Here is a 12,600-nt window from a genome sequence, read left to right as displayed (position 1 = left end):
TCTCTATAACACATAATATATTTTATTTTAAATAATAATATCATAGTAAAATTATAAAAAATAAAAATAATAACATTTATCCAATAGATAAATATTTTAATAATAAAAAAATTTAAACTATACGTATATGATACGCACATAAATAGTGACGTGTGCGCTCGTGTCACATAATATAGTAGGTAGTATGTAGTAGTATAAATAAGGTTCTCATTTTTTATCCATTTTAACCAGACGATTTTAAGATTTTTGACTTTAATACATTATATATAAATCACTACATATCACCTAATGCATTATTATTTAATACCACGAATTACCATTTTAAGTTTCAGACGAAACAAAATGGTATTGCTGATTTTACAATAGTTAATAATATAATAATAATTAATAAATATACACTTAATGGTATACATTTTTTTATACACTTGGTATTTTTCGAACGTTTAAAAAATATTTTCTAGGTGTTTTTACTTACACTTTATATGATTCAACAAGATTAGTATTATAAAATAGAATACAATAGAAATTTAAAATTATATACCTATACCTATACAATTATTAACTTTCACAGTTTATGTATAGAACGATGTTTTTCAAATGACAACCAAAATATCGATTTCTTAGTTTTAAATTTAAAAATATAATATATTATTACATAGACGTCCGATTGACCTTATAAAAATGTTTTCCCATGAACCTAAATCTCGATTGAGGTCGTGCTAATTTAGTCGTATACATACATAATATGACGGATTAATACAATCCCGATTTTCGTTTGCCAATATATCACATGTGAAAGGAATCGGAACAGTTAATATAGACTGTGTTCATTAATATTCGATATTCATATATTTTTAATGTACGCATTTCATTTGTATTACCACATTTAGAATTATATGAGTATATTATATGCATGGAAAGATTTAAACACAAAAATGTGTTGTAAAACATTTGACAACGTTATTAACAAAAATTAATGGTGGACTTTTTCCATTAAATCATTTGAAAATTATAATTTTTATCCGAACAACTATATATCTTAAAATGATTCCGAACTTTTCGTAGTCCACTGCTTAGTCATTTAAATATATATTTTTAGTCCGAACTACAAATATTAGCTGTACCGTCATGTTTGAAAGATATTAGTTATTAATAATAATTTATTACTTATTAGTGTTACTTTATGTATTACTATACTAATCAGTGATCATACTATACCATTGTATAGAAATTTATTGAAAATAATTTTTTTACAATGCATCATAAATTATATTTGAATAAAAAATGGCTTAGCCCCGCAAGTCCCTGCCAGTTGTTCCTGCAATATACGAGTATTTCATAAATCCATAGAATAAAAAATCTTTAATATTTTTGTAAACATTGGTTATAAGGTGGAACAATTTTTTGCTTCATAATTTAATGCATACACTTATTATACTAGTTATAAAAAAACTGCAGTATAAAATTAGGTACCGGTTACCTTACATTTATATTTGAAATTGTTTATAAACACTAAATAATATACTATATTGCCAACATTTCTGGTGATTCATTTTAAACTCTATAGTCGATTGTAACCAAAAGTTTCACATTTGTCGCTCTAATTTCATTTATTTTAAATTTTTAATGCAATTTATACTACTATTGTACACTATACCTATATAATTTACTACCATATACAAACATGCGGAAAGGATATAGTTGTATAATCGCTTTATAATGGCTTAAAATACGTTATATGGCTTAGAACCCTTCTCGCCAGTTTACAATTTGAGTTAATTATTATATTTTCTTAGTATATTAATATGATATACATACACAAGTATAAAAGTAAACATTTTTAAGTTACATCTTTCCACTCTGAAGTATGGTCCTAACTACTAGATAAAACCGTAAATTTTATTATTTACAATAATATATTTATAATTTAATCCATGTGTGTTTAATATTAAAAACTATTATTATTATTTTTTTTTTTTGTTGGATTTAGAACTATTTAAATACTTAACAGTAAAAAAAATAAGCTATGTCTTGTAAAATAGAACAATCATATAGATACATAAGTCTTCAGATAGGTCTGGTTTATGGTAGTAAAAAATAAAAATCCTCATTGAGCAAAAAATCGTTGGCTCTTTTCAACATAAATTATAAATTTATAATCAAATATTGAATACCAATGGGTATAGACATATAGTTATTAATTATCCATTGAAATTATAAAATATATTGGTTACTCTGTAAACTTTATGGATGGATAGGTACTCGTATAATGAATATAACCTTGACGCCACTCAGCCAATAATAATTATTAGTTTAGCCAATTATAAATTATAATTGTTAACACTATTAACTTGTATTTATTATTATCATCGTCATAGCGATTTGTCGGTTTATCTACCGACTTGAGCATTTATTGTCTTAATTATACGTATAATAATAATAACACTTAAATAGTTTAATACAAGTACCGCTATAATTTGATAATATAACAATGCCGTCGGTATATTTAATAATATGTATTCGGGCATTGCGCGCAAAGTGCTCCGTGCATATTAAAATGTCTCTTGTAAACGTCTGTTTAAATAATAAATAAATAACTAAATAACTATATAGTATTAACAATATAATATAATAATTTATAATATACAGTTAAATATTGTATTTTATCAATTTCATTCGTGACGTGTCACACATACGCGTATATATGAGTTTTCGCGCCAATAGAATATTTTAATATATTAATATAATGTCATTATAGTTTTATAATACCTACTCATCACTCATAATAATAATAAACACTGCACAATATAATTTCTATTATACAATATACATTCAACGGTTCCATATTATGTGAGTCACACAGGAAACGAAGAAATGTCCGTATAACATATGATGTATTGTACGTACATTGCCGCACGCCAGCCCGACCAAGTTATTAATTTATCGAGGAACATTCATAATTTGAAAAATTATTTATGTTTATGAAAACTTTATTTTTTATAAAATTTTAAGTAACTACAAAACAACACTGAATAAATTATATTTTTTTTATCATTATTGTTTTCTTAGTTTTTTTTTTTTTTTTTATGACAACATACATTTTTCATATTTAATTCTTTATTCTGAAAAAGAATACTTTTTAGAGTACTTCAATAGAAAAAAATTGAACTTTGGGCAAGTAACATAATGAGTTACAAGTTAAATTTAGATGAGCTGATGAATGATGAAGTGGTACAGAGTACAGGTAGAAAAACGTTGGTTCACGCTTAACTCATCTAAACTTCAAATAAACAATTTTAATGTATAGAAATAATTCAAATAATATTCTACTTCGAAATATAAAATTAAAATTAAAATTAAAAATAAATATTATCATTTAAAAATTAATCGAGTTGATTTTTATATAGTTAAACTAGTAAAATTGAGATATTGTTATAACTTAGAGTAGAGCAATAATAGATAATTTAGTTTTCAATACTTCAACTATAACTTGTTGACACTTATTACGCTCACTTAATCATTTTATCTATTCAAATATTATTTCCATAAAATTCTCAACATAATAAAATTAATTTTGAGATACTTAATTTCAATTTCAAGTATGAATTAACTACTAAGTACTATCTATTGTTGTAAATTCTAATATTACAATTATTAATTACATTATATAAAATAATTATTTATCCATATTCCATAAGGACGTGAAGACTTTAATTTTAAATTACCTATACATTTTATGACTATCTACCCTAACTGGCAACAGTGGCAACTACCAAGTGAAATACCGTATAATAAGCTGTAATAATAATATATTTATTATTTAGTAATTTATCAATAAATCACTTATTTAACTGATTGAGATAAAGGTTTTTTTATAACTTTACCATTGATAAATTCTACCAAAATATATTTTTATTTTATTTAACGTGATTACTAATACAATTTTAAAACTATCATTTTGGATCTATTGATTAAAATAATATTGTAAAAGCACAATTTATAAAGAACTTTGTATGAAATTTTCATACATTTTAAATAAGCGAAAATTATTTTATCAATATCCCTATTTATAAAAAAAAATAACTTAACTATTCAAAAAAATTCGAAAATGTAAAATGTAATTAAAAAGACAAAATGTTGTTATTTAAAAATGTATAAGAATGTATAGAAAATACTAAAATAAATATTTTATGAAAATATCAAGTATCTATTTATGGTATTATTTGTTTTTGATTACGATAAAATAAGAAAAGTTTTCTAGCAGAAAAGATATTTTAGTTAAATTTTGAGAATTTTTTTTACAATAAGCCGCATACTCATTTACAAAAACAAACATACATCATTATAAAATCAATATATTCAACATTGCATAGAACTGTATTTAATATTTTGTACAACTATAAATATTGTATTATTCTTTTTTTTATTTATAGTTATTTTATAAAATTGGTCGACCACAATCAGAACTGCACATTGGCTGGTCCGTCGACCTTAGTAGTTCCAAACGGAGATTTTTTTTAAATAGATTATATTTGAAATGGATTGTTGCGGTTCTTTTATTTAATTCTGACGGCTTTTTATTATTTAATTGGTTAACCTGTAGCCTGAGTTGGTAAGTAGTAAGTAATATATAATATTATAATTGAAAACATTACAATTTTTTTTTTTTTGATCCAAGTATAATATATAAACATTTATTTTTAACATCCTAATCGTTCTAAATGTTTTATAGTTTTTATTTATTTTATATTATACCAGTTGTGTAACCAGACTTCATCCGGAAAAAAAATTAATTAACATAAAATACAGCGCTATCTCGTCTAAATTTTAGTGTACCTTAGCTAACAAGAAAAGTAACATGAGCGTACCTAGTCTTGTAAACTAATGTGCTAAAAAAAAAAAAAAATTAATATAACACTTGATATATTTAAAAAATTGTTGAAAATCTCTTTGAAGATACCATGACAACTTTTATGGTGTCTTAAAGGACATCTCTGAAACTTAAGTCAAAATATATCAAATGGTTTTTGTGTATTTCAAAATATAAGATAAAATATAATAAGATCATTATTGTTTTTAGTTATAGCTGTAAATTTGAATAACAAACAACAATTAAATACTTTATTTTATTAAAAAAAAAATCCCACATAGCAACGAATGGCTAATTAATAAGATTTTTATTAGTTTTATTCCCGTAGCCTATAACAACTCTATATAATATATATTATAACAAATTATCCGATTTTTGAAAGCAACAAAAAATTACACGTGTGTATATAACTATAGGGTTCGAGAAGAAAAAAGCTAAAAACACGCTCCTAATCTCAAGGAATCTATATCTTGATTAACTTGTATCGAAATCGCTTCTTTATAGTTTCTGAGGTTAGCGCGATCAAACATAGTACAAACTCTTAAAAAGCCGTGGTTTCTATCCAGCGTATATAGAAAACAATAGATATCCGGAAAGTAAGTAATATGTATATAGAGAGTGCTTTCGAAATCCTGTAACCTCTTTGACCATTTTAAAATTTAGAAATCGCCATATAATATCAATTCAAGCAAATATTAAATGACTGTTAAATTTGATGATACCATAATACGCTTGAGGACTTTTTATTAATTAATCGTATTTTATTATATAGAAAATACATTATAAAATACCTCTATGTATTCCTTTTATATTTGTCGAATATTTAAGCGATTCTCGTGATCATCTTTCTATTGCGTCAATGATATTAATGATATTATTATATTATTGAGTTTTATTATACCTACTATATAATTTACAATGTGAGCTAATAAGAAAATTCAAGGCTAATACATACGTGATGTATATATTATTGTTATTATTAATAAAATATATGTATCAAGTACCTAGATCATACAAGTCATAATAATATGTATATATGTATGCCGTAAAGTTATAAATAAACAAAAATAGATTTGCTGATTTGATACTGTTATAGACGAAGGAATAGAGTTTTATATAAAAAATATACACTTACATAATGAATAATATACTATAATATTATATAGTCCACAGTTTAAAATTGTTATTTATCAATATAGATTGTATATTTTGCACAAATTATTATATTATAATATACAAAAGTTTTGCCTTAAATTGTCCCCTTTCACAATTAACACTATGCGTTGGAATTGCATACAGCGTGATCACTGCCATTGCAACTAGCGGGTCGTTAAAACAACTCGATACATGTCAGTATACGAGTATATTATAATAATTTATGCATGTATATACACTAGAATGAGCCTGTAGCAGATCGCTGCTGCGCACGAGCCACGCGTTTGTAAAAGGACACGAATAAATGCGGGGGTGATACCTATATATATATATATATAGTAGTACACACAAAAATATACATACCTATTATATATTTACGTTTTATTCAAATGTTAATTTAAACACGTATACCTAATTACACGGTTATTGTTTCGACGGCTGCGACGGCCTAAACAATTGTTACAATGGGTCATTTCTATAGGTCAGTGTGGCGGTCGGTGGATTTAATGCTATATAGATACGTCATGTATTACACACAAATATAATATTATATATGTATTCATTACACATCTGTGTATACACCTTTGGCTGAATGCACCTATTTGCGGCTATGCGTATTATAACAGACACGTGTAATTTACTACGAATACGGGTGACCTTGAAAAATAAAATTTCCATTTAAAAATGTTATTTTAAAATTCATTAAAATTTTGTTGGAAGAGTAATACATAATAATAGTTTAAAAAAACTATTAGTTTTTTTTTATAGACAGATAATAACTCTATTATATTATAATCGACAAGCACTGATAAAAAACAATTAAATGTATTTAGTAATATTTACGTTTAATTAGATAGGTAGCAAAATTTTAAATTAGATAATATTGCTTACTTTTAATATTATTTATACGTCTATATTTGTTATTAGTTTAATATAAGTTGCACAATCAAAAAAATATTGCTAATAATTATTACTTATATCTTATAAGTTAAAACTTAATAGCGATAATAGTTGAACTAATGATTTTTGACGGTGCGTAATAATTAAATATGTGTAAATAAATGTTTAATATTGAATATTATTGATAATATTATGTATTATCTAATTTATTATTAGGTAGGTAAACATACCTGATACTGATTTTTTAAATGATTTGATTAAATACAAGTGACAATGATTATAAAACTTTAAAACTAAAACAAAACTATATGTATACCTACAAAATTACATTTTTTTGTGTACCTACATGTACCTATTATTGAACCTAACATGACCAAATATTATTTTAAGTTCTCTTCTAAGATTTTAAAACTGATATAAATATTTAATGCTAATTAGAGCAACAAGTCAAATACCTAATTAATTTTTTCTCATTGATATGTTCAGAAATAAGAGTTGGTACAAAGGTACAATATTTATATGGAAATCGAATGAAATATTATTTATTATAAATAGGTAAATTTTTGTATGAAAACCATTGATGAAAATAAGTCAACTAATAGCTTAAATTTAATACCTCTATATCAGGTCAGCTCCAAAATTTTAAATAAAAAAAATCATAACTATTATTATTATTATATATCTTATTAATTGTTTATAGTAATAAAAATTGTAATTAATAAATTATGAAAATGTGTAATACTTTTTATAGATTGTTCAGTGAGAATTAAACAACAAAAATTATTTAGGTATTCTTAAGAGAAAATAATGTAAGTATTAAGTATACGATATATTTATAATTTATAATTGTTTATAATAATCATATTATAGATTCTAAATAAAGCAAAAGTTAATGTATAGTTTTAAAAAGACAAGTTATTCTCATTTTATTATTTATTTATTATTTTTTTTTTGTGTGTCTTTTTAGTAATATTGAATCAAGTAAGTATATTTTTTAAGAGTTCAAAAGTAAAAATCACATTGACTTTTTAAAATAATTAGAAAACTAAAATAAAATTAATGATAAAAAGGAATAATTAGGTACCCAATGGCCAATAATACTAGTTTTCAAATTTGCTTAATTTTAATTGAAAAATATATAACCATTAACCGAAGAAACATCACATTTTCTTTAAATATTTAAATCAGCATATTTTAGAATTAATATAATTTTCCAAATATTTTAAATCTTTTTGATTTATTTATAGATTGTTTTAGCTTTTTTTTAGATGTTTATCACATTTTTTTTCTTAGTAAAAAAGCTTGAAAATACAATTTAAGGTTTCTCATAAGTTATTCTTATAACAAATAAAAGTATTTGAAAATGTAGTTACAACTTTATTTTAAAACTTTAAAACTATATAATTTGTTGATATTCTTTTATATCACGGACATTTTTGAATAATTATGTACCTATCTAGTGAAAAAATCCATAATATTTTCAATATTAATATCATACTTATCTAAGCTTTAAAATTTATAATACATGATTTCTCATAAGTTATTATAACGATCCCTTCTCAGGCAAATTTTGTTATTCTTATTACGTTGTAAAAAAGAATTATTAACTATCAAAACTTAAAATATTCAACTATTACTTACTTATATTATAATTTTATTTTATATACACAGTGTCACAGTAAAATTGTCATAATGTATCATCTAATTTTAAGCTATTTATAAGTATTTTAAATTTTAGAATTCATTGTTTTTTTCTATGATTGAAAATTTAATACACGAATCGAAGTTGGATATTGAAATGAAAACCACCTTTAGTTATTATGTTGTAAATTATTATTCAATAAATATTAATCGTAGAGCTTTAAAACTGATTAATATTACAAATATTATTATATACATTGTATACATAACACATATACATATTTTATTTGTATATATAATTATCAAAATATTTTAAACTAATTAACATTTATACTACCGTTTACCACCTCATTCATTCAATACATATTGACTAAAAAGTTATTCATGTATGTTTTGGGCTAAAATAATTTTAACCTACGGCATCAATTAGTTATTACTAGCAGAAAATAAATAATTTATGTAGTAATAGAAATAAAATTAAATCATAAAATATCCTTAAAAGCTACTAATAGTGTATTATTGAATTTTAATTTTAATTTTAATATATCCATTACAATGACTTATTCTATGATGATGTATAAGTACTTAAAATCTATACTATATAACAGAGCAACTTCTCGGGTTAAAATTTTAAGTTCCGTATGTATGCTTAAAGTAAAAGAAAATACAGTTTAGTTGGATATTAATTGTACCTTAGAAAAATGTCTCTACGATTTCATTTTCTGTCTTGTTTTTGAATAACTTGAATATTTTCATACAATATTTTTGTTATTTAAAATTTAATCAACCCGTTTTAAATGCAAGTTGTAGTTTACTTTAACTTAAAAATAATTGTTTATTTGTATACTTTTCACCAGTGTAAACTGTTTGTAAATAAAACAAATATTAGGTATATAGGTTTTCTTTTGGTTTAATATGTATTTTAATTAATCAGTAAATTTTTAAATAAGGTATGAAGGGGGATAGGCAATGGTAGTATGACACTCGCTGATTTTTGTGATGCTAACATTTTTAAATAATCATATAATTTAAAAAAAAAACTTGTTACGAAAATATTTATCGCAATAGAAGGAATATCAAGATTGTAATAAGTAATTACAAAAATTATAATATACTTTATAGGTATAACGAAAAGCATTTAAAAATATTATAATATATTGTACAACATCATATAATATTACGATTTAATACAATTACACCGGGTAATTAACAAAACGATTTTCTCGGCGATTAATTTTTAGCAGGATTCAGTCGTCGTTGAGTAACCACCTGCAGACCAACCACATAGACGCGATTTTATAACACAATTAATATCGTACTTTGAATTGCATGGTGGTTATATTTCATCTATATATTCTATACGTATTATTACAATTTTCTATCCGTAAACATCGTTATTATTATAATAACTCGCTCAAATTGACTTTCATTGTTATGCGCTACTATTCCTTTCCCATACCGATCAAGAGAGGAAATCATTCTTGTATATTTTTTTTTTCTATTTCGGACGACGACCGCATAAGACTATTACTGTAGTTCGCAACTAATCGCCCAATATTTCCTCAATATATCATATTCTCACACACGTACGCTCACATACATATATGGAAATTATTATGGTCAGTTTCGAGAAATCAATTGACAATTGTATATTTAAATAACAAACAACAACATCGAAAAAAGAAATCGGAAAAGTATGTAAGCTATTTACAAAAACCGTTTACAAAAATATTATTTAAATATATTATATAATTATAGGTATTCTTCAATTAGTGTTTGCGTGTGGATTATTTTTTAAATGTTAATATCGCAGATTATTGATATACTAATTAGTTTTAGATGAATTAATTATAGCATATGTATAATAAATTATAGGTAAATAAAATAAATATAACTGTATTTATTTCATTAGTTATATTCAGCTTTTATTATTAATAATGAAATTAAAGTACACAGTAGCTAGTGGCTACTTACACATTTTCCTTGATACATTTTGTTTACTTTACTTAAATTAACATTAACCCACCAATAAATATACTAACACTATATTTTCATCTCTGAAACCGGAACACCGGATACAGGAAACCATACCCTAAATTGTTACGCGTGCATAGGCTTAATATAACGTGATATTTATATTAATATAGATACTAGTAGATTATGCGTAAATCGTAATAATGTAATATACAATTATATTATAATAAAACGAATCATATACTTATATTTTTTTTTTAAAAGTTGTAGGTACATCAATCGAAATTTTAGTTAAAAATTACGTAAGCATTTATATAAAAACAATAATCTAATTATTAATAATAATATATATACGCACGTTCAATAACTTTAAAATAAAACTAATACAATGTATCTTATATCGTTCAATTTTTAAACATTAAGTCCATTAGGTATGTATTTGTTTTTAAATATATTAGTTTTATTATTATTTTAAACTTATTAATAAGATGTGCATAGTGCACTACAATATATGTTTTGTTAAAACATATAACTAATTAGAATATACAAATCGTAACATAATGTAAATATATTGTTTAATATTTTAATATGGTACCAATTACTTATTTTTTTAATAAAATCTTTGAAATACATATGCAACACAGTCGTAATCAAATTGATGTACTTGTGTTTTTAAGCATTTATTCTATACGTAAACAATATTCAATTGAATTTTCAAAAATCAACTTACGTCTCGTGGAAGGATATTCCAAACGGAAATAAGATCGGCGAATAAAGTTATCTATAACACGCACGTTGTATTTATTCAAACAGATAATTCGCTCAAAATATTTGGAAATTGATTACACAACATAATTTAATGATAAAACATTATTTACAGGAACTGACCGAATACTCATTCCTTCTGAACAGGCTGTGGTGATGCGGACTACTGCAGACAATCTCCGGTACCTACACCGTCACACGCCATATGTACAGCCGAGTGCATTCACATTTAATGATGACCAGTAGCAGTGGTAAAGTTATACGATACATAATAATAATATAATATCGATGCGGAGGGATAGCACGAAAAAAATGAATAATAATAATAACGGTAACAAATGGTGCGTGATGCGATGATGACAGTGCATACAGATATATTATAAAATGTATATAAACATATTTAAGTACCTATTGTATGATATAGTCGCAAAACGCACAGTTAAAGTATACGATTGTTTTTTTTATATATTTTATGTAAAATCGACACCTTTAAAAATAATTTATAGATGTTGAGACGTTAATACGAATTATATTATAAAAATATATTATACTATGGTATTTTTTGCATTCGCTTTTATATCCACTATTATATAATGATAATATTATTTTTTTTTTAATATGTATTATTTTACTAACATTAAATTAGATAAATGAATGGTTTAACACATAACAATATATTTTATAAAGTTTATAATATAAAATTTATACATATAATTACACGTAGTGTTTACCGTGTCAGTTTGCGTGAATACCAATTTGAATATTTTAGTTTTTATGCATAGGTATGCAAGACGTAGATATTATTAATTCTTTAGATTTTAAATTATAGAGACCAGAATTTACGTTTGAAAAAAATATTATTTATTGAATTTTGTTGATGACCAGTGGCGGCTTGAGTCTTTAAAACTCAAGGAGCAAGTTTCAAAACAACCCAGCCACCCACAAACTAAATTTACTAGGACTAACGTAATATTTTTAGGTTTTTTTTTAGTTACATTTTTCATTAACTTTTACAATTTATGATATAGTATAGATACACTTATTTTTTACTTAAATGATCAATTTTTTGTGATACATTATGAATAAACCTGTTCAATTTATAACATTTTTCCCATTTTTGGGGCAGGAGCCGTCACTCCTATAGTATTCTTATATAACAAACCACCCCTATTATGATGTTTTCCAAACAAAAAAATTGCTGTAAGTATTAGACAAACACGATTTAAAAAAAGGAATTTATTATTTTATTGCGTTTTAAAAGTAAATGTTTAAAAAATATATGACGTACATATAGT

General features: G+C 23.8%; 1 protein-coding gene across 2 annotated transcripts in view; it reads right to left on the bottom strand.

Moving 5' to 3' along the window:
• LOC113550899 overlaps positions 1-12,600 on the bottom strand; it is a 50,802-nt gene that overhangs the window by 25,422 nt on the left and 12,780 nt on the right. The window contains exon 1 of one of the 2 annotated variants that reach the window (XM_026952854.1): positions 11,271-11,475. The exons of the other annotated variant lie outside the window; for it this stretch is intronic. The gene's annotated coding sequence lies outside the window, so the exon portion shown is untranslated. Of the gene's footprint in view, positions 1-11,270; positions 11,476-12,600 lie in introns of those variants that run through there. 2 annotated transcript variants of the gene reach the window in all.

This window comes from Rhopalosiphum maidis, chromosome 2 (genome assembly GCF_003676215.2).
Source record: "Rhopalosiphum maidis isolate BTI-1 chromosome 2, ASM367621v3, whole genome shotgun sequence".
In the NCBI taxonomy this organism is placed as follows: domain Eukaryota; kingdom Metazoa; phylum Arthropoda; class Insecta; order Hemiptera; family Aphididae; genus Rhopalosiphum; species Rhopalosiphum maidis.
Note: the sequence above shows the minus strand (reverse complement) of the source record. Positions and strands in the feature narration are given on the sequence as shown.